Source organism: Aethina tumida, chromosome 7 (assembly GCF_024364675.1).
Source record: "Aethina tumida isolate Nest 87 chromosome 7, icAetTumi1.1, whole genome shotgun sequence".
NCBI lineage: Eukaryota > Metazoa > Arthropoda > Insecta > Coleoptera > Nitidulidae > Aethina > Aethina tumida.
Genome location: NC_065441.1, coordinates 8,192,601 through 8,215,055, shown reverse-complemented (window position 1 = coordinate 8,215,055; position 22,455 = coordinate 8,192,601). Strand labels below are relative to the sequence as shown.

Genomic DNA, 22,455 nt, shown 5'->3' with positions numbered 1-22,455 from the left:
TTAATTTTTCTTTTCTAATTAATCTAATAAATTAAACAAATGAAAATAGTTTACCGTTATGTTATTTTTTAAATCACCAAATTTTGATTGGAAACATTAAATAAATTTCTCCAATTTATTAAATTTAAATATTTTTATTAAAATATTAGATTGAAAAGTAGAGTAAAAAATACTCTATAATTTTTCATTTTAATCTTAATTTCTCTAATAATTCCTTAAAGTTCTACAATTTTCTTTGATTATTATATATAAAATAGTTTTTCTCCTTTTAATATTTTTGCACACATTAATTTTTTATCATATTTCAATATTTTTGATTGATTTTAAAGTAACGATTTCAAATTAACTAGTGCATAAAATAATTTACAATAATTGTTAACTATTTATAAATAATATAATAAAATTCCTCCAAAGTCAATACTTAAAAAATAATGTTTTTGTTAATTTAATTAGCAAAAAGTTAATAAAATTTAAAAAAGAAAAACATATTATAATGTCAATGACTTCGATGTACGTTCGTGAATAAGTGAATCGGATTTTCGTGTGTTTCTTGAATGGATGTGCATCTACGTTGTTCACTTTGCTCTTTGTTTCTCATCTCGTTCCCTACTCACTTCACGTTGTTGAATCGTCGCATTCTTTTTTTAATGAACCATCGCGTACATTATCTAAATTCTTTATTAACCATCCGGTAATTATAACTTTCGAAGAGCACAAATGAGTGACCAAGAACTTTTCAAAAAGTCTTGAATCATCATATCTATTATTAACGAAAACTCGTACTTGACCCCTTATCCACGGCGAAGTAAGAGGAAACGGTCTCAGATGTTGGAACGAGTTTATGTAACCAAATGGCTCCTCCCTATTCATATAAACTATACAAATATGTGTATAATTTATATTGATAATTAAAATGAATGGGTAATGAAGTGCTTTGATATAAGGACCCATTAAGTTTTGTATACATGGATTTTGAACAATGAAAAATGTGAGAAACATTAATTAAAGGAATGACTATTTATTATCGGCGGGTCGGGTTTTCATTTCGTTTTTTTATCTTAACTTTCTTATGCACGGATGAATTAAACTATCTACAACTTTGTTGAAAAATGGCACAAACGTAAATAATTAATCAGAGTAGTGGGCTCAAGAAAACAATATTATTTACATAAACTAGTCAATTAAAATTCATTAATAAAAAGTAACTGAATATTAATTAAAACTGTTTAACAGCTAATAAAATGTAAAACGGTTTTAAAACTAATTAAAATTCCACTATTTAAACAAAACACACTTTAGCTACTGTTAAATTTTAATTATTTACATTATGAATTGTGTTAATTGACAGACATTTATAATTTATTTGGTTAATGTATAAAAAATTAAATTAAATATATACAATGAAAACTTAAATCATTTAATTAAAATTTAAAATTAACTGTAACTTTTTTCTAGTTAATTGGAACAAAAAATAATTAGATAAATGACAATTTGCTGTAATAACAAATAATCGGTTAAAAAGAGACAATTTAATTTGAATAATTTTCATTATAAAGTGTGATAAATACGTCAACAAAAAATTATTATTTTAGGAGTTATTTCATTAAAAATAGTTTTTGTAAATTTTAAATAGTTTTTATAATATATTTTTATTAGTAACTAATTATAACATTTTTTTAATAAATTTTATTAAACAATTTTTTGGCAATAATCTAAAAACAATTTTATGGGTTCTTGAAAATGATGAAAAGATTTAATCTCTTCCTCAGGATCAAACTGTTTATTACATAAATAATTGAATGATGGCGAAAATAAATAATACAGACAAGGAGAAATATCTGGTCTGTGTAGTGAATGAACTTTTCATTTCATATGATGAGACTGTCTTTGAGTCTCTACTGTGACATGTTATCAGAAGAAGATCAAGAAGCTTAATTTGTGTGTATTGATCGTTTGGCTTCTTGGTCTTGGACTGTCATCAAAATATATCCTGAGTTGAGATTTTTCTTAAGAGCTGCTCAACAAGTTTACAAGCTTCAATATCAATAAGTGGCTCATTTGCACTGCGTGCAAAGAGACTATAAGATATTGCTTAATTGTTTCATTGGTACAAGTGTCGAGACTGTCTTGATGTTGTTACTTTTCAGTGCATTCGTTGTCACTAACGAAATTAAAGAGTTTATTTAAGCTGCTTTTTGAACTTTTACACCCAAAAGAAGTTTTAATACAACAGAGGAAAAACAAATAGCATATTGGAAAGAACTAAAACTTAAATTACTCTTTCCTCTACCTAAAATACGTGAATTGGACAGCACGATTGGTCGATTGGCTTAAAGTCTTAAAGTCCAGTGCCCGATTATAAAAAGATCCTGTTATGGTGTGTTGAAATTTTTATAATTTATTACTTTAATTATATGCATCTTGGACCGAGTGAATACGCACACAGAAAACGATAAATAACGAACTGCGCTCTGGCTGCATTATCCACACTTGCACGAGAGAAGTAATAATGATAATATAAAAGAAAGAAAAAAGGTTACTAAACAAATAAACAAAGATTAACCCCCTTCGGCATTAAAAGGCACCGATATTTTATATCGAGAGAGGTGAACAAAAAGAATATGGATTCGACCAATGTGAATTGTATATAAACACACCTGTTTCTTCGTAACAGACTCTTGGGCTCCATTTGCTTTCTAAACAAAATATATTGCGGGACAGTGGCGTAACTGCATGATATTAAAAGGCTAATGGACCACCGAAATTAATTTTTTATATCACTAACTCTAAATCTCATTACTGTAATAGTATATTATTTAACAAGCTCATAATAACGGCTATTACCCACACATACATGTTTATTTTAATTAAAACCTATTAAATAACAACGAACCTTAAAAAAGTAAAAAATTATTCAATAAATACATATTTATGAGATCAAATTGTTTAAATTTATTTCACATTAGCAAAATATATAAGTATGTTAAATGTCTTCTAATTCTTTATGATTTAACCAAAGTAATCACTGATTTGTTATCTTACAACTTAAACGTGAGAGATCGATTGTGATTTAATTAATCTGTCATTATTATTCAATTTACAACAATGCTGTAGTAAGCGTATTTGAATTACATTACATTATATAACAGTTTTAAATACTGTAAATAAGAAGCATAAAAATTACACGTATATTTGAGAGTTTTGTTGGTTAATATTTATGTATTTGTTTAAATTATGGAAATAATTCGATTGTGTCAAATACATTGTTTACTTTAACTGCAAATGAAAATTAATTTGTAAATTGTCTGAAAACAAATTATTATACACATTTATTTATTATTATTTATTAAAATTGTGGAAATAATTAAATTGTTTATTGAAACTGAAAATGACAATATAAATTCTTTGAAACATTGTTATCATACACGTAATAATTAAAGAGTGTTGTTGATTAATATTTATCCATTATTTATCTAAATTACGTAAATAATTAGAGTGTGTTAAATAGACAAATTGAATAAAATTTGTAAATTATTTGAGCAAAACACATAATTATTACACACATAATAATTAAAGAGTTGATTAACGTTTATTTAATATTTATTAAAATTATGGAAATAATTTGATTGTATTAAATAAATTGTACATTTTAAGTATAAATGAAAATAAATTTGTAAAATTATAATTATAACTGTAAAAATGCAGTTTATTTGTTATCTTTATCGTTGTTCATCAATTTTCTAAATTATTCTAACACATAGTTGTTTAGGCACATAATTTAACAGTTATTTTAACGGTTAACCTAACTACTAATTGTGTTACTAATTTGCTTTCATTACATTTTTAGTTTCGCAATTTATTGATTTTAAGACATTTATAAACAATTACGATTTTATTTTCAAAATGTTTTTAATATTTTAATTAATAGAATTTAATTTTTTATTACATTTGCTTTTAAATATTTTTCATATACATTAACAATTATAAATTTATTTCTTATAATTTAAACAAAATATAATAATCTGCTTTAAATGTTACTATAAAAATATTGAAAAATTAATTATTGAAAACATTCTAACATTTTTCTTAATTTTTACTTTAAATTTGAGAAAGTGAATAAGATGTAAATTATTTCATCTTCATTGATTATTTATGTTTTTCTTCAATAATTAATTTTTTTTTATTATTTAATTTTATATTTTTTTATTCAGTATTTTAATATTTTCAACACTGTTTATTGATATTTATAGATATACATATTTTTATTGTAACTTTTTTCTAACTTATAACGGAGGTACATTTTTTTAATATTAATAATTTTGTTGCTTAATAACGATCTTATTAAAAAAGTTTTAATTGCATATAAACAAAATTTTCTTATTTTTGTTATCAATTTTCTTCTGTTTTTTAACCAATATTTCTAAAGAAATCTCATCTTTTACTTAATTTCATGTAATTAAATTAATATTCAATCCATCCGAATAAAATAATAAATATAATTATATTTTATAAATAAAATTTTTTTATTTGTTTCTTTAATCAATATTTATTTTTTATACACTTTAATTTTCTTTATTTTAGTAAATTATTACATTTTTAATCCATCAAATAAACATGTTTAATTCTTTCATTTTTAATTAACTAAATTTATATATAGTAATTTAGACTTGTAATCTTATTATTATAAAAAATTTACAATGAAAAATAATTATATAAATTTGCATAATTTTTTTATATCAATATATGAGAAAATTTATTCTTAAGTTTGAGTCAACTGATATTGTATTAAATTTAATTAACCGTTATCTACAAGAGCTGGCACGCCGCTGTTATTAAATTCACCCAATCCTCTATGCATCTCATTTCATCCCGGATTATCAACACGCAATAACAAAGACAACCTATTGTTCTTAAGCCCAAGATGAAAACATATCTACCATCGTACCAGCACCGAGCCATAAATCAGGCGTTGTTATTTTAAAATTAATTGAAATATCAGGTTACCCTGGCTTATCGGACTTGTTCTATTGTTTTATATGCATTCAATCTAACTCCAATAATCATATATCAAGATGTTGGTCTTGATTTTTTTTTCTGTTCGACCACCGCAACACAACGTCATAATTACACATTGTTTGTGGATCGAAAATTGAATTGGACCATTAAATCGTGGTGTTTTATGGTAATTTTAAATTATGGCGGTATCATTTTTTCAACGTTAAACAACAAATTGATATTAAATTGATGTAACAGAAACGGAATGGTTGCTGGAAGTGTTCCAAAAACAGTCATTAATGTTGAACAAAAGGACGAACAATCAGGTAAAGTGAAGAACATTAAAATCGTATAATTGCTTGCGGGTTTTATTCCATCCCATTGCCTCTTTAGGATTTGCACTCGCAGAAAAAACAATTATAATTCACTTAATGCACTTTTGGATCATCTTTAATGAACTGAACAAAATGAAAGATTTGTCAGTGAAAGTTTGAAAATGAAAATTGAATTAATAAGATTTAAAAAGTCTCCCATTACTTTGTTGAATAAACAAACGCTTCTTCAGTCTTCTAGAATGCGAGTTATGTAGTAAAACTGGTCCGTAAAGGTCTCATAAAAAATCTAATAGTAGTCGTGTTGATTAAGAGTACGTCGAAGCATAATGTATTAATAGTTACTCAACAGTTCACATAAAAATTAATCCTCTAATCTAATTTGTAACTTTTTAACGGATATTGAGGCAATAAATTAAGAAATAAGTGGCATAAACTTGCATTTACTTCGACATTCTTCAATAAACATTTTAAGTTTGGCATCACTCTTAACCGAAATCAATAAAAAGTGAAAAACTTCATGAAGTCAATATTTGGCGAGCACGTAAATATGCAAGAGCTATGGAGAGAGGTTAAAAACCAGAATTCACACACATTGTCTGCCAGATGTTCATTCCGATGGTAAATAAATTGTCAGCGTACGGGATGAGCGCATATTTTCAAAAGTGGTTTCTCATGATAACATCTAGTGCAAACAGAGATGCGAAAACCCACTGACTGTACCTGGCACTCTTGTTTTATTTATGAAAGTTTAATGATGTTTTAATGAATTTTTATTTCATTATAAACAGTTGACCAGATCCGTCACAAGTCAGTTTCATTGTTAAAATAAAATCTTCCATCTTCTTTTTCAATAATATTTCAGAGGGTTTTTGATTCTTATTTTGTCTGTATATTGGATAGAGTGGACCAACTTTAATTTGTTTTTTTCCTTACTGGTTTTATATGTTTTTTATAAACAAATAATAAAAACAATAATTTAGACTTTTTATACATTTTGAGGCAATAATTATATATAAAACTTATAATTTAAATATAAACTGTTATTTATTATTTTTATCAGTATAAGTATAAAATAACTTTTCCATTTTAATTTTTTACTTGAATAATTTAGTTACTTGTTGATAACTTAGATTTCTTTATTAACAAATATTTATTTAAAAAATATATTTTCACATGTTTCTTGCATTTAATTTAAAAAATATATTGACCTTATAACAATTTTACTAAGTAAAAAAATTTGTTTATAAATTATTTTAACAATTTTAAAGAAAATTTTATTACCACTTTTACAATAATTAAAAAAAATAACAAAATTAATTTCATCATCATTCATTTTAAATTTGTCTTAAATTTCCTAAAAATCGAAATACTTCAGACAGTTTTTGACTCTGTAAATTTCATCATTCACTTCCAATTTAAATTAAAAATACTTTTTTAATTGTTTAAATAACGACTTTTGTAAAAAATGAGTAAATTAAAAGTTTTAATTGTATATAAACAAAATTCTCTTATTTTGTTTGTAATTTTGTTAATATCCTTTTATATAAGTTTAACAATAATTATAAGTTTAAAATGAATATATTTCACTTAATTTTATATAAATATATATAATTTTTAATGGGTTCATAAAATTAAATAAGATGAGATGAGAAAATTATAAATATAATTTTATCATATTAGTTTCTTTGAACATTATTTATGTTTTAGTTACGAAAACTTCAGGACACTCTGGTTTTCGAAGAATAGAATATTTCATTAAACTTTATATATGTCACATGTTATTGTTGTGTTAATTGAAGAATTTTTAAATTACTTACCATAATGTACAAAATTTTAATATAAAATTAAATCAATCAATTTTTCTTTTGTTTTTAACAAATATTTCTGAAAAAAAATATATTTTCACTTAATTTCATATAATTCATAAAATTATATTTACCACTCTGTGGTTTTCGAAGAAAAGGATATTTCATTAAGCTTTATATATGTTATATGTTATTGTTGTGTTAATTCAAGAATTTTTAAATTACTTACCATAAAGTACAAAATTTTAATATAAAAATAAATCAATCAATTTTTCTTTTGTTTTTAACAAATATTTCTGAAAAAAATATATTTTCCCTTAATTTCATATAATTATATTATTATATATAATTTTTAATGGATTCATAAAATTATATTTACCACTCTGTGGTTTTCGAAGAATAGAATATTTCATTAAACTTTATATATGTTACATGTTATTGTTGTGTTAATTGAAGAATTTTTAAATTGCTTACCATAAAGTACAAAATTTTAATATAAAAATAAATCAATCAATTTTTCTTTTGTTTTTAATAAATATTTCTGAAAAAAATATATTTTCAGTTAATTTCATATAATTATATTATTATATATAATTTTTAATGAATTCATAAAATTATATTTACCACTTTGTGGTTTTCGAAGAATAGAATATTTCATTAAACTTTATATATGTTACATATTATTGTTGTGTTAATTGAAGAATTTTTAAATTACTTACCATAAAGTACAAAATTTTAATATAAAAATAAATTTATCAAATTTAGATTACATATTTTATAAAAAATATGTGTTTATTTACATATTTATAAATATTAATAAAATATTAAAAATTATGTTTTTTGTTTTTTAAGCCTATTCCAAAAAAAATATTACAGAAATATCTCAATTTATTTGGATATGCTCTGTATATACTATACCCTAATTTTTTCTTAAATGTAGTTCTTAATATAATTAATTAATTTGATAAGAAACGCTTAAGTAATTCAATAGAAAATATTGAATTGCATTTTATATCTTCAGAAATAGATTCTTACAAAAATGGCGAATGCGCAATACTGATTTAATTGAACAGAAATTTAATTTTTATGTACTTTCAATAACTTTCTTAATCAATCGATTGATTAAACATATAAAATAAAGCTGGTAGATGTGTAACGATCCCACCGAATACCGGAATGAATTCACCCGTGAGAAACGCATCCATTGAGCGAGCAAGTCCCGGTGCCCATTGCAACGTTAATCGTTTCAAGTTACCTAAAACAATGTCTATAATTCACGGCGACCGCCGCATGTTTTATATTTATCCGACCCGTAGTAGTCGGGTGGTGCGTTTCGGATGCGGATCGGCCGTCCAAACAACGGTGGACACAGTCACACAAACAACACATTGAAACTGAAACAAAACGGAATGAAAATAAACGAGATGGGACACGGTGATCCGGACAAAAGAGAAACGGGACGTCACGCCGCGCTCAGGGAACCCCCCGCCGGGATAAACGGAGGATCCCATTACGGGCCGTCAGTGGCGGACGCGGGCACGAAATGTGCCAAGGATTACACGGCCGTGAATCGGGTTCAACAATTTGTGACAATTTATTCGGATCGTGGTGGCGAACATCTGGCCGTTCCACGGAGGCTGTCACATTCCACATCCAACCATCTACCAGCGAGTATTTTCGATTACCAGGACCAGATGATCAGATGGCTTATTATTAATGTAACGAAGTAATGAAACTGTCTCGACCTCAAAACTTCTTCGGGTTAAACATTACAACTCTCGTATCCTCGAGTAAAAAGTGAAGTAACCCGTTTGCACAGATGGCAAATCGATCTTATTGTTGGCGTTAGTATCAATTGGTCGGAATCGGTGGCTGTGAGCCCCGAGTAGAATGGACCAAGAGAAAGAGAGGCTGCGGGAGCTGGAGCATCAGCAGCAGCGTCTGTGAGAAGTCGCTGTTGCTCTGGCCACACGTGACCGTCGGACACACCTGTGCCCGCGTTCACCTGTAATCCATACCCAGTGGCGTACAGATACCATCTTTCGGTCGTGGTACTACCTTATTGACTTCTGTACAATGCTTGATTTATTATTAGAAGCGTTTTCAGATTAATCTTTGAAGTTTAAAGAAGTTTTGTGTTTATTCTGATAATTACATTACAATTAATTCTTCATTAACTCGATGATTAACTTTCATGAAATGAACACTAGCTTCGGAACCTTCGGAATTATTGAAGAACAATTTTTCCCATACGATTGTTCTCCATGATGAAGAAATATTATAATTTTTTTAGATTATTTCAATTGTATCAATACTACGTGCACATTACATGCTTTCAATAAGTAAAGACTTTTTCTGTGCAATAATTAGAGAATAATGGAATTGCCTAGAAACAATTTTTTATTGTGTCATTTATAAATTATATTTATGAATTTTATTTAGATTATTTCAATGATTTTTGCCCCCCACGATCATATCAATACTACGTGTACATTATACGCTTTCAATAAGTAAAAACTTTGAAACTTTTTTGTACAATAATAAAAGAATAATGGAATTGTTTAAAAACAAATTTCTCTCGTACCATTTACAAATCATGTTTAGTAATGTTTTTATATTTCCTTGATTTTTGCCCTCAACTATGTTATTAAGACTATGTACATCACATATATGCTTTCAAAAAGTATAATCTTGGAAGATTTTTGTATAATGATTAAAAAATAATGAAAATGACTAGAAATAAATTTTTATTTTATCATTTACATGTTTACCCCCCATTATGTTATGTTGAAAGCATATCATGTGCACTTAGTACATTAATATAATGATTAAACAAAATTAAAATTGTCTAGAAATAAATTTTGGTCGTATCAATCATAAATCATATTTATTAATATTTTGTTATTCACTTCGATAACTTTTACCTTCTTTACATTCTTTCTAAAAGTTAAGATCTGAATGTTTTTGTCCAATAATTAAAGAATAATTCAATTGCCAGGAAACAAATTTTGATAGTATCGATGACAAATCATAATTATTATTTATTGTTTTTGGTAACTCTTACCATCAACTATGCCATCGTCACTTATTTATCATTTTGTGTGTGTTACTTTCACTGAAAAAATTAAGATGTATAAGCTATTCGTCATAATTATTATTTTGTATATTATTTCAATAACTTTTACCTACCACCAACTATGTTATCATAACTTATTTATCATATCGAGTACTTTCACTTAAAACGTAAATGAATTCAGTCTTCGCCTTTTTTTAATGTCTTCAAAGGTATCATTTTAATAACTATGTACATATTATTATTAGAACATTTTGCTTTACAATTATTTCGACGTTAATTTTCTCATACATTCTACGTATAATTTTCCAGTCTGCCAATTATCTACAAATTAAACAAAACCAACTATTAATATTATTACCCCTATACTCTGTAAATTATACAGACAAAAAGTAAATAATCGTCATTTCACATAGTTGGAGTCGATCTTCCGGCTTGGCAGAGTCGAGTTATTCAAATCAGTGAAAAAATATACTGTGGCGTGAATTTCATTAATTATCCTGTCACCGCCATGCTAATGATAAAAATAAACCTGTGGTTACATAAAACGAAATGATACTGTGATTAACGGTTATTTTATTAGAACAAGTTTCAATTTCATAACTAGACAAATCGACTTGACTCTTGTAAAGGGATAGTTGCGATCATATTTATAAACTGCTCCCATAAATCGTGATCTTGTGCAACAGAATTTTATTCTGTATCATTCTGTTAGATGCTATTTAATTAATACTTACTTGAAAAATTAATTATTGACGCATAAAAAATTCGGTAGAATAGTACTTTCGAAAATTGGAAACGACTCGGTGAAACTGATTATCCTTCGGTAATGTATTCTTAAATAAATTTTATATGATAATTTTATAACAGTGTGTTTTAATAAACATCGTTTGACATGTTGAACTAAAACAACAACATAACTCAATCCTTAATGGGTCCATTAAAATACCAAACTCGTAATTAAATATTCAAAATCAGAGAGAACCTTTAAAATATTCAGCACTCGCTATATACACACTAATACTTGAACAGTTTTAAGGAATTTATTCAAATTTTTACCGTACAACGTTTTATAAATATATATATATTGAAAAGTGTCATAATTTTTGATCTAAAACTTATTAATGTGAAATCAAACGAAAATCTCAAAACCGCATAAATTTACCATAAAAAACGAGATACGGAAGACAAGAAGCGATTTCAAGGGTAAAATGTAATGTGTATGTGTATCAAGGTTCCTTAAATCAATCATAATTATGGGGGACGTTTAAAGTTCATGTACATTGGGCGTTGAAAAGTTCAATGACTGAACAGGAAATTAAAACTCTCCGGTTTCATGCTGATTTAACATTAGTGTTTTAGCGAGGCATAAACTCCACACGGAAACAAAATCATTTACTATAAACGTATCTTTGTTTTATTGCCACAGATTTATCGGTACGCGAATTTCATAGCCCCCATCGGATTCCACGGATTCCTCCAATTTTATCCGTCATTTATCTTACGTGTTTGCGTCGAAAGAATTGAGGAAGATCAGAGTCTATTTTAACCGTCAAGTTAATCAAAACAACGCCGATTAAAATGGGCAATTTACCGTTTAAATGGGAATAGTAGTAGTAGGACGCGTCGTTTCATATAGTGTGGCATTTCCGATGCGAGGAGCGAAAATAATATGATCAGAGTGTCTAATCGGCGTTTTCCGGAGTCCGTATTGCGACTTTGTCGCACCCAACCACGGGCGACACACAGTCTGTGAAAGAGAAATTCTCAAACTGAGGTCATCCACATTCAACTTAATGACATAATTTGCCCATAATTTCTATACTCGTTGGTATTTAAAAGATAATGTAAATTCTGCCTTACGCAAATACTGTTTATTGCATCGGGTGACTGTCGCGAATAAGAAAGTGTGAATTTACATACTGCTTCTTGATGTCTTGGAAACTGCCACTGTTTTCATTACGCTATTATTTAAACGTCTCCTTGACAAGAATTAATTTAACACTGAAAATCGTGTAAATATGTTTGTTACTTTGTTGATTTCACAGTGTGGTAGGCACTTGTTTTCAATTAATCCTACATTTTCACAAGTACCTAAATTCATAAGCGAATTGTAAATGTAAAAGTTTCATAAAATGTTAAATTCAATTTAAACTATTTTAATTAGTTTCAATAATTTAAAAATGTAAATAAATCAAAGAAAAAAGATGAATGGAAGAAGTTTTACTGAATATAAAGATTTTGCCACATTCCAGAAAATCAGAAGAAAGAACAACAAATAGAAGAAATAAATACCTGAAAGAGAATCAAATCCACCTTCAAATAGTCAAATAATAAAGGAGAATCAAAGAGTGAAGATCACTGTTATAAGTCTTACTCAATTAACTCTCTACTTATTAATTAAATAAGTTTAAGTTGCATTCATCTAAGTTATCCCCATAATTTAAAAGGTGCGAAATCAATCAAAGGCAGATTAAAAAAAAGGAAGAAATTCTTGAAGTACCATAATATCATTTTTTCAAATATTCAAATAACGTAACAGAATAAAATGGAAGAGAAAATGGAATGAAATTTTATAAAATCTAAATAGTTTGTTATACCATTGCTACAAGTCTTATCCAAATAACTATTTAGTTTTTAGGTATACAAATTTAAGTTTTAAGTCATTTAAGTCATATGTAACTTATTATCATAATTTGATAGGTAGGAAAATTAGAAGAAATATCATTAGAGAAGGAAGGAATATCTAAAGAATAATAATATATTTTTTTAAATAACCAAATAATATACCAGAATCAAATGGAAGAAAAAAAAAATAAAAAAAATCTAAAAATTTTACTAAAGAATACCACTCCTAACCTAAGTTTTACTCAAATAATTCATCTCCATAATTTAAGAAAAATGGAAGAAAGAACAGCAAAAAGAAGGAAGGAATACTTAAAGGGTAATAATATGTTTTTTTTTTTTTCAAATAACCACATTATGTAACAGAATCAATGGGAAGAGAAAATGAAAAAAAATTTAGAAAATTTAAATATTCTACTAAAGAATACCACAGCTACAAGACACTTAAATAACTGTGTAGTTATTAGGTACACAAATTTAAATGAGAAGAAGGTACTTCAAAAAGAAGGAGTGAATGCTTAAAGGATAATAATATCCTTTTTTCAAATTTTCAGAAAGTTGGTTCCATCTAACCAACGAAAACCAGCAGAAAGAGCATCAAAAGGAAAAAATAGCAATACTGAAGGGAAAATAAAATCATTTTTTCAAATAATGTGAGAGAAGAAATTTTACTAAATGTAAAGATTTTATTGAAGATATTTGTATTCTTCAATAACTCTGTAGATGTTAGGTTCACTCTTCCTTCGAAGCAGCAACAGAACCGCTTTGACACAGTTTCGACGTGATACAAAAAGTGTATTTGATCCCACTTTGTGTCGTGGTTTGGCTATTTGGCCGATGGTAATGGCAATGGTTACGGTCCTGGGCGTTGTGGCGGTGTCCCGGGCCGATGCGAGGTATTCACGGGCCGCAGGCGCTCTCGACTCGCCGACAACCAGTTTGGTCGGATCTCGGACCGTGGACATCTGTTCACTGTTCTCTCTGTCCTCTCCTTATTAATGTCAAACCGCGGAAACTTTTCCAACCGCCGCTTATCAACCTGCATATGCATGACTAGATATGTGCATGTGCTCGGATGCCGTTCCAAATCCAAAACTGTACGTGGACCACTCGTACAGGAATTGAGCACGTCTTACGAAATCTTAAGAGCTGGTTTTGACATTTTCTTTTTTCTTTTTTTAATTCTATCTAAACAAATGCGGACCTTGTTTAAGGTAGACAACTAAGAATACAATTGTATGTACTAGATTAGCCTATTCTTGCCAAGTTAGAAGTTCACAGTTTTTAAAAAATAGTTTTTATAATATTTTAGTTAGTTTAGTACTTTCGTCCATAAAGATAACACTTATACTTGTAAACATCGAAAACTTAATGCTTCTATTATAAAAATATTTATAACTTCAATTTTTCAATGCAATTCTCATTTTGAAGACTGTCTGTTATTTTTTATTGGGGATTCACATTAAAAACATAAATGAATGAATAAATTGGTGATTTAATTTATTACAATGAGTTGACTAGGAATTAGAAGTAACTAATTGATAAAGTAAGACGTTAACATTAATTATCATCAATTATGTGGGCCCGTATGATTATTTAAATAAACACAGGGAATAAGAAGAGAGCGTAGTTAATTAGTAATTAATTACAAATGACAATGGAAAGAAAAAGAATAATAATTAACGTTTAGTTTGTCTTAAATCATATTGTGGTCGTGAAAGTCTCCCAAAACACTTATGCAAAATAAAAAAATTGAATACAACTTGACAAGGCAAATGGTCAATGACAATATTAAACACTTAAACTTTATTATTCAATTGGCCAATATTTAAACTGTTCTTGTCACATAAAACAATAATTTATACTTTAGCTTATCACTTTGTGTGACAGTTCCAATAACGCCATTTCCATCCAGCAATAGGTCAAAATACCTTTCAATATTTATATTGTACTTCGACAATAAATTACGTAATTGAATTCGTGTGTCACTTATAACATGTTAAAACAACAAATTGTGTTGTTTCTTTTGGTATTTTTATAATTAATGACGATTATAGCAACTATCTTATCTCTAATTTAAAATACCTAAATATAACTTGGCTTATTCAAACGGCTTTAAATCATGCATGGTGTCTTTACATTTTTCAAAGTTTTATACATAATATTTTATGTCATTTAAATATTAAAAATGTCAAGGATTCCGTTTATAATACTTCTTAAATGTCGACTTATGATAAGTTTACGATAATAAATGGACTAGATTTATAATTCAATTCAATTGTGGTCGTTCCATAAATTTGTTCCCACTGTCCGATGTGTAAAGTTGCGTGGATTTCCTCGTTAGGTCGATTGAACGCAATAACTGGATGAGTTTCGAATCCTCCGGTTTCCTCTTCCAACAAAACATTCAACCAGATGGCCCATCCCGATTGAAAACAATTCAACCTATTAATCGTGGTGACGTCTTTTGGCGAGATAGCGATCTCGACATTAATTTTATCGATACAAAATATTTTGTAGTTTTTTGGTTGTGGAACAGGTATTTTAGTGGATGTTAAATAGAATAGCGCCATTAAGTTTTATGGCGTTTTTTCTACGGAAACACGATTTATTGATTTGACGCATAAAACGGAAAGTTCGCCATCACGTTCGTGATGCCACCAGTCACATCTCCGAAAACTTGTATACAAGTCCCCTAAATTACCAACCATTATGACATTTATTTTCGTTCAGCAAAGAAACCAAGTGTAATTAGTGTACGCGAGTGTTTGGCCCAAAAAACTAACGGTTTTCGAATGTAAACACGAATTGCGCCTCTCCAAATCAATTTTACTTCATGTTTATTTTTAGTGTATCAAATGGAAAAGCCAAACAGATTATCTCTTAACAAATTTGATCTCATTTCTATTTTAAAACTTATTGCGTTTTGCAGAATATCCTGCCAGTCCTGATCTTTCATTAACATACTGACGTGTTTGTTTTATTTGGCGATAAACACGTTGATTTATACATTTATTTACAGAATGTGTGTTTTTGTGAAATGGAACGTTTATTTACAAGTTTCCAGTTAATAACTCAGTACTCGGATAGATTTATTATTGGGAATGTTCGCCACATAAACTGGTATGATTCGGTAGTAAATATTTTATGCCATTTCATAATTGACAACATTTCCAATTCCAAATTTTTTATTATTTATATCCATATATATATATATATATATATATATATATATATATATATATATATATATATATATATATATATATATTATAATTATAATCAGTGGTAGGATATTTATAAATATCTACGAATAGTGTCATTCTTTTTTTCAAAAGTCATAAACTCTAATACATAAAATTATTAACTTTTTAAATTTTATTTCTTATTTCATATTATATTATTATTAATTATTCTTTGTACATTATATTGATACTTGAATTTTTGAAAAATTGTGAGTTAAACTCTTAAAAATATGTAAAATTTTATAACAAAAATAAGTTTTACACCATTAAACAACAACAATAAATTAAAATGTTTAGTGATTTTATAAATTCTTCTAATTTTTTAGTTTAATTAGTATATATACAACAATCTTTTATTATTAAAATTAAAATAAATGTTAGTTTGAAGTAACTTTAATTTTGATAGGGATTTTTAATTATTTAATTTGTGTTATTTAATTTCACATTGATACTTTGTACATTCTTTTTGTTTTATAATTATGACTCATCTCCGTGGTATAGACTATCATTTTCCGAATATTCAACAAGTCTATATTCTTCCAAGTTTTTTGAATTGCTGTGAAGAGTAAATATAAAAATAGTAAAGTTTTTATGTCACATTTGGTTATTTGTTTTCTATAGGGTTGATGTCTGGAGATTGGGACCGGCAAGACAAAACGTGGAAGGTCTTTTAAACAATTCCTCACAATTTTGTATCTGTGTTTTGGGATAGTCTTCATATTGAAACCCATTTATTAAGAGCATCTCTTCTTCAATATATGGAAGCAAATTGTAGTTTAATATATCTCTGTAGAGGAAGAATTGAAGCATCCCTACAGCACAGTAAAACCCCCGCCACGTTTCACTGAGGGATGTAACATAAGCAGAATCATCATTTTTACAAATTTACACTAAAAGGTACGCGTCTCAACTTTTTGATGGTCCAGTGAATATGATCCTTTCTTCTTTTTTCTTGTAAGTTTGGAATCAAACTAACCTTCATCCATTAACCATCTTCTCACAGAACTTAAACTAATTTCAATAGGTCCCATATACCTCAGGTTGGCATTAATTTCAATTGACGATAAGATTGAATTGTTTTACGACATTCAAATTATTCATTATCGATTTTCTTGAAGTTTTTTGAATACATTTTTTCGTAGCTACCACTTGACTGGAGTCTCTAAATTTTTAATAATAATAGAAGAAACGATTGTCTTATTTAGTCGTAAACTCTTAGCTATCTCTTCTTCTTTCTTTCGGTCTTGGTAACGCTGAACTATAATTTTTCTTACAATTTCATGATTAAGTAATTATACTAAGAAAATAATTGATGTAAATTCACAAAAAGAAATGAAAGACCATAATATAAAAAGTTCCTATAATTTTGTCCATTGAAAAATAAAAAAAGTGTTTGGGTAAAGTTACAATAGATTTACTAACTGGTATCAAAAACATAACAATGACAGAAAAACTAATAATTTTTTTATATATTTCAAAAAGTTGCTATAATTATGGCCAATACTATATATGTATTTTATATTTTAAGGAATTATAATTTAGTAACTTAATACAGATTTTAAAAAATTTTCTTCATTTATTTAAAATAATAATAAATTGAAAAGTGACATTACAGTTCAGTTTACTAAATCATGAAATTTTAAAAATATCTAATTAAAGTTGTTAATTCGACTTTAATTTATTATTTAATAAAATCTTAAAAATTATTTTTATTTACATACATTTGAAAAAAGTTATGGATAAAATATAATAAATTAAAAATAAAAAACAAAAGTTTTAAAAATATGTCAAAAATTCAGTTTCAAGATTTACTCAGTTTATCTTTATAATTAAATATTAAAAAAAAATATTTTAAATTATTGAAATATTTTTATTGTTCACAAATTATTCAATTTAAATTTTATTAGAGTTAAGTTTATTTATATCGGTTTATTGGTAAAATGTATTGAATTTATTGAAAAAAAGTCTCCATTATATTTAATAAAAACTAAATATTTTTCACGTATTTTAATTCAAATGTAGTTCATGCATATAATTATGAAATATGAAAAAGAAAATTCCACATTAATACTTGACACCGAAAGATGGAATGAAGGGTCATGTTATTCTGACATCCGTCGGATACTAATACGTGTGACAATATACTCAGACACTTTGGAATCACATTCCCTATTGATTTTAAAAATCAATGCGCAAATAAATTTTGTAAAAAATCAAATGACATGGTTTAAGTAAACAGACCAATCATTTTTATAAGACAACAAATAATAACAATTATAAATAGGTATCTAGTGCTTGGTAACAGAACGCGATCGAGCGCCGATTAAGGTCACATAGTCATGGGAAGTAATTACCTGATCTTGCAGCGATCTAAAGGGACAGGAATCCAGTAGCTAGGTCACGACGAACAAAAATCCCGTTCGCCTGTAATCAGCAACCGAATGGTGCAGGACACCGCATGTCCTTTAAGCCCACTGATCACGTTGCACGTCTACCAAAACGCCAATGGGTAGGTATACCAAAAAGGAATAGAATAAATAAATAGAACAACTGAAACACATGCACACACTGGGTGTCACGGCACACGAAACACTGAGCAAGAGAACCCTCGGCTTTTAGATTGAATGAACTCCGTAAATTAGGAAGCAACACCTACTCCCAATGTCAGTTTTTATTAGTAAAGTCACCGGTTTGCACGATTCTCGCCTAATTACGGTCGATGCGGCACTGGACCCAGACTCGGTGTCTGACTGACCATTTGGTGGAGCTCTTCACCGCTGCTGCACAACACCAAACGCGGACGATTTCACATTTTCAGCTATTTGGTAACCGTTTGTGTGTGTGTGAGTGTGTGTATGTGTGTCTTTCTGAATGTTTTGTCAGTACGTGTGCGACACGAAACACTGAGCCACACATAGCCGCATTGCTCGCTCATATAACTGATGTTATTTCGTTTCAGCTCAATTATATGGCGAAAAGTGGTCTAGTCTAGTTTTTTCGCTGTGCAGGCTCGCGTTTCATAAATCTATCCTTGCCGATCTACGTGCCGCAGAACAAGACGGACTGATTCCGAGAAAATTTCCTTTTGTTCGGGGTCCGCGTATTAATATATTGATACCCGTGTTGGTTTGCTAATGTGCCATGTGCGCTACCAACTGCGTATGTGGAGTTTTTTTCATTGGAAAATTGTGTTTATAAATATGGGCGGTCTTATTTATTTTATCTGGACTCGTCTTTCATAGAAACATTTTTTAATGGAATTTTGTATTTACGTAAATCAAGATTTATTCCAAATTATACATTGATGCAGGTACGCTGTATTCAAATATGTAGCTTAATTAAATTAGTTTATCTTTATATTTCAAGAGATAATGATTAAAGGTTACAAAATGTACCAAAATCGATACCAAGCCATTAAGGTCACAGATATTTTCACCGAATGATGAATTTATTTGTAGTCTGGGAGACGCCTTGAAGAAAAAAAAGTGGTCATCTCTATTAAAATAAATTTCTTTAATTATTTGCTTGTTATAAATTGAAACGTAATGATTACCACAAAATTATTTTCACCCCTTTATCAAGCTACAAAAGTAGCTAAAATAGACACCAAATTAACTTGACAACTGACGTATTTCAAAATGCTGAAGTATGAGTTTATTTATCAGAGCTTTTGGATATTGCAACTAATTTCTTTAGATATGTTTTGAATCCTAATTATTATCACAAAATTCTAATCACTGCAGGTTAATATTTTGTATTTTTTATTAATTATAAGATATTTTTATATGAATAAATATATAATCTTGTATGTTAGTTTAGTGACCAGCAATGAAAGATTAGAACTAAATAAAATACTTGTAATATTAGAATGGTATTCGAGGGTATTAATAGCAACATTAGTAATTCTATTTATATGGTCAATCGATACAATGTAGACCCGAAAGTTCCAGTATTATAATTTGATCAAGAAATATCCTTAAATTAAATTTGTGATACTATAACATTTTTACAACTGACTCTAGGTACCATGATAAGAATAGATTGATAATCATGTTGTCGATTCAATAGTAAATTACAAAGTACTTAAAAAATTAATAAATAATATGTATAACTTACAAGTGCATATTTTTCAGTTGGTTATTTTTCAGTTTATAAAAATCAATGTATAGTAGTGACTTTAATTATAGCAACTTATTAAAATATGTTGAAATTATGTACAGCTCATATTTTAATTAAAAGAAAAATCCTGGTTTCTACTAAAACTGTGAAAGTCTTATTTTATTTGCTTTAGGATCACATTCCCTGGACCACAGAATAGTGGCGAAGAGAAGTTTTTGGGGACGAGTCTAAATTTAATTTATAAAAAAATAATAATCCTGTTTATGTTAAACATCATGCGTGGATAAAACTGCACAAAAAGTTTGTTATACCCACAGAGAACAAGATATGCTATGAAGATGCTTCAATTTTTGTGGTGTAGACCCTCTTAAACTGATAAATGTACAGGAATATAAACAACAATTTGCTTGCATATATTGAAGAAATGATGGTCTTAATAAATGTGTTTCAACATGAAAATGCTGTCAAACACAAATCCAAAATTGTGACGGATTGCTAAAAAGATATCAACCCTGTAGAAAACTTAGAGACTATGTTTATAACCAAATTCAACAAAAAAATTGTATAAATTTAAATGAATTCATCATAGCAATTCAAAAAGGTTGAGGGAATGTAGACTTGTCGTATATTTGGAAAAGGGTCGAATATATTCTACGGAGATGGACCAAAATTATAAAACAAAAAGAATATTATACAAAGTATTAATGTAATATTTTATAAAATAAAAATATTATAGTAGTTTTTATTATGTATAAAACAGTAAATTATTATTATTTTAACAATTCACATTAAATAAAAGAGTTAAAAAATATTTAATTTTTTAAAAAGAAGTTACTATGATAATAACCTCTACTGTATATTAGGTTAATGTACATAAAAAATATTATTGAAATATATTTTTGAAAAACACATCTGTTATTTAATTCCAGGTTAGATGTGCGCATCTTTTTCTAAGGGAAAATGTTTATAAACATGTCCGCAGATGTGCAATGTGATTTTTCGTTGGAAACTGCGTCACAAAAATGTGCAAAACTATCGAGTTTATTATTTCATGCTCAGATTGATTAGTTCCAGCAAATATTGATAAATTCGGTTTGAAAATTTTCTGTGTTTTCAACGTAACGTAATCATAATTAAAATGATTCTAACCGGCGAATGTTCTCGCATTTTATAATTCTTTTAAAGTGAATTAAATAATAATAATATGAAAATAATTTGAATATATAAAGGTTAAATGGGTGTTACATCACACGATTTTCTTTGTTTTCGACGATTTTTACTCGTATTTTAAAACGCCGTAATTTATTCAACGTCTACAAGGTTAATCAGTCAACAGTATAAAAATATTTAAATATTTAGTGAATATGTAAATTTGTATGTAGAAACTTAATTAAATTAGTTTAATAATTTGAATATTAAATCTCCTCTAATGAGTGTTAAGGAACTGTATTCAGAGATCACCATCAATCCTGATGTCTAATTAAAAACTCTTCTTAATTAGGGCTCATTTCTAAAATATGTTTTTACATTAAACATGTGCGTTTTTTACTATTTAAGAAATGTGTATATAAATAGTATTATATTATAATAAAATTAACTTATATTAAATGATAATTATCAGAAAATATAAGAATAATACTAAAATATTTGGATGGAATTCTAAATGAGATTTAATTGGCTTAGAAATGGTTCTTAAAATGAACAATAATTTAACCAAATTTATATTAAAGGTATTCTTTATATAAATAGCAAATAATATTAAAAAATAAAACAAGATTGAGAATATTTGATTTTTTGTATTTTTTAATTGTTTAAAACGAATATAACAATAAACAACAAATTACAAATTTAAATTGGAATATGTATTAATTGTTATGAGGCACATAATTAATAAAAAATTGTTTTACCAAAAATATGATAACATTATGAATATTTTATAACAAGTTGATTTTACACTTACAATTTATTTTTCTTTGAGAAACTTTTTAAAATTTGGTATTTTGATACATGTGTTGCCATCTATTTAAAATATATCACACTGTTAACAATTTGGAAAAGTTTTCTATAAATACTAGCTTAAATTAATTAATTACTTATTATAGATGAATGTATTAAAAACGATCACAAATAAGGTTTATTTTATATTTATTTAAATTTATAAATATTTGATAGAAAGAACATTGGGGAAAGTTTTTGACTAGGCGCCCTCTATCCTCAATCCCTTCATTTATTAAAAGGGTGTCCTGCGCTGTGTCGGC

The 22,455-nt window shown here is 27.4% G+C and overlaps 1 protein-coding gene across 1 annotated transcript in view; it reads right to left on the bottom strand.

The window, feature by feature from the left end:
• The window catches only part of LOC109606765 (protein decapentaplegic), a 33,463-nt gene extending 14,489 nt beyond the window's left edge, over nucleotides 1-18,974 (bottom strand). Inside the window, exon 1 of the mRNA XM_049969825.1 lies at nucleotides 18,433-18,974. The gene's annotated coding sequence lies outside the window, so the exon portion shown is untranslated. The remainder of the gene's footprint in view (nucleotides 1-18,432) is intronic.
• Nucleotides 18,975-22,455: the final 3,481 nt, after the last annotated feature.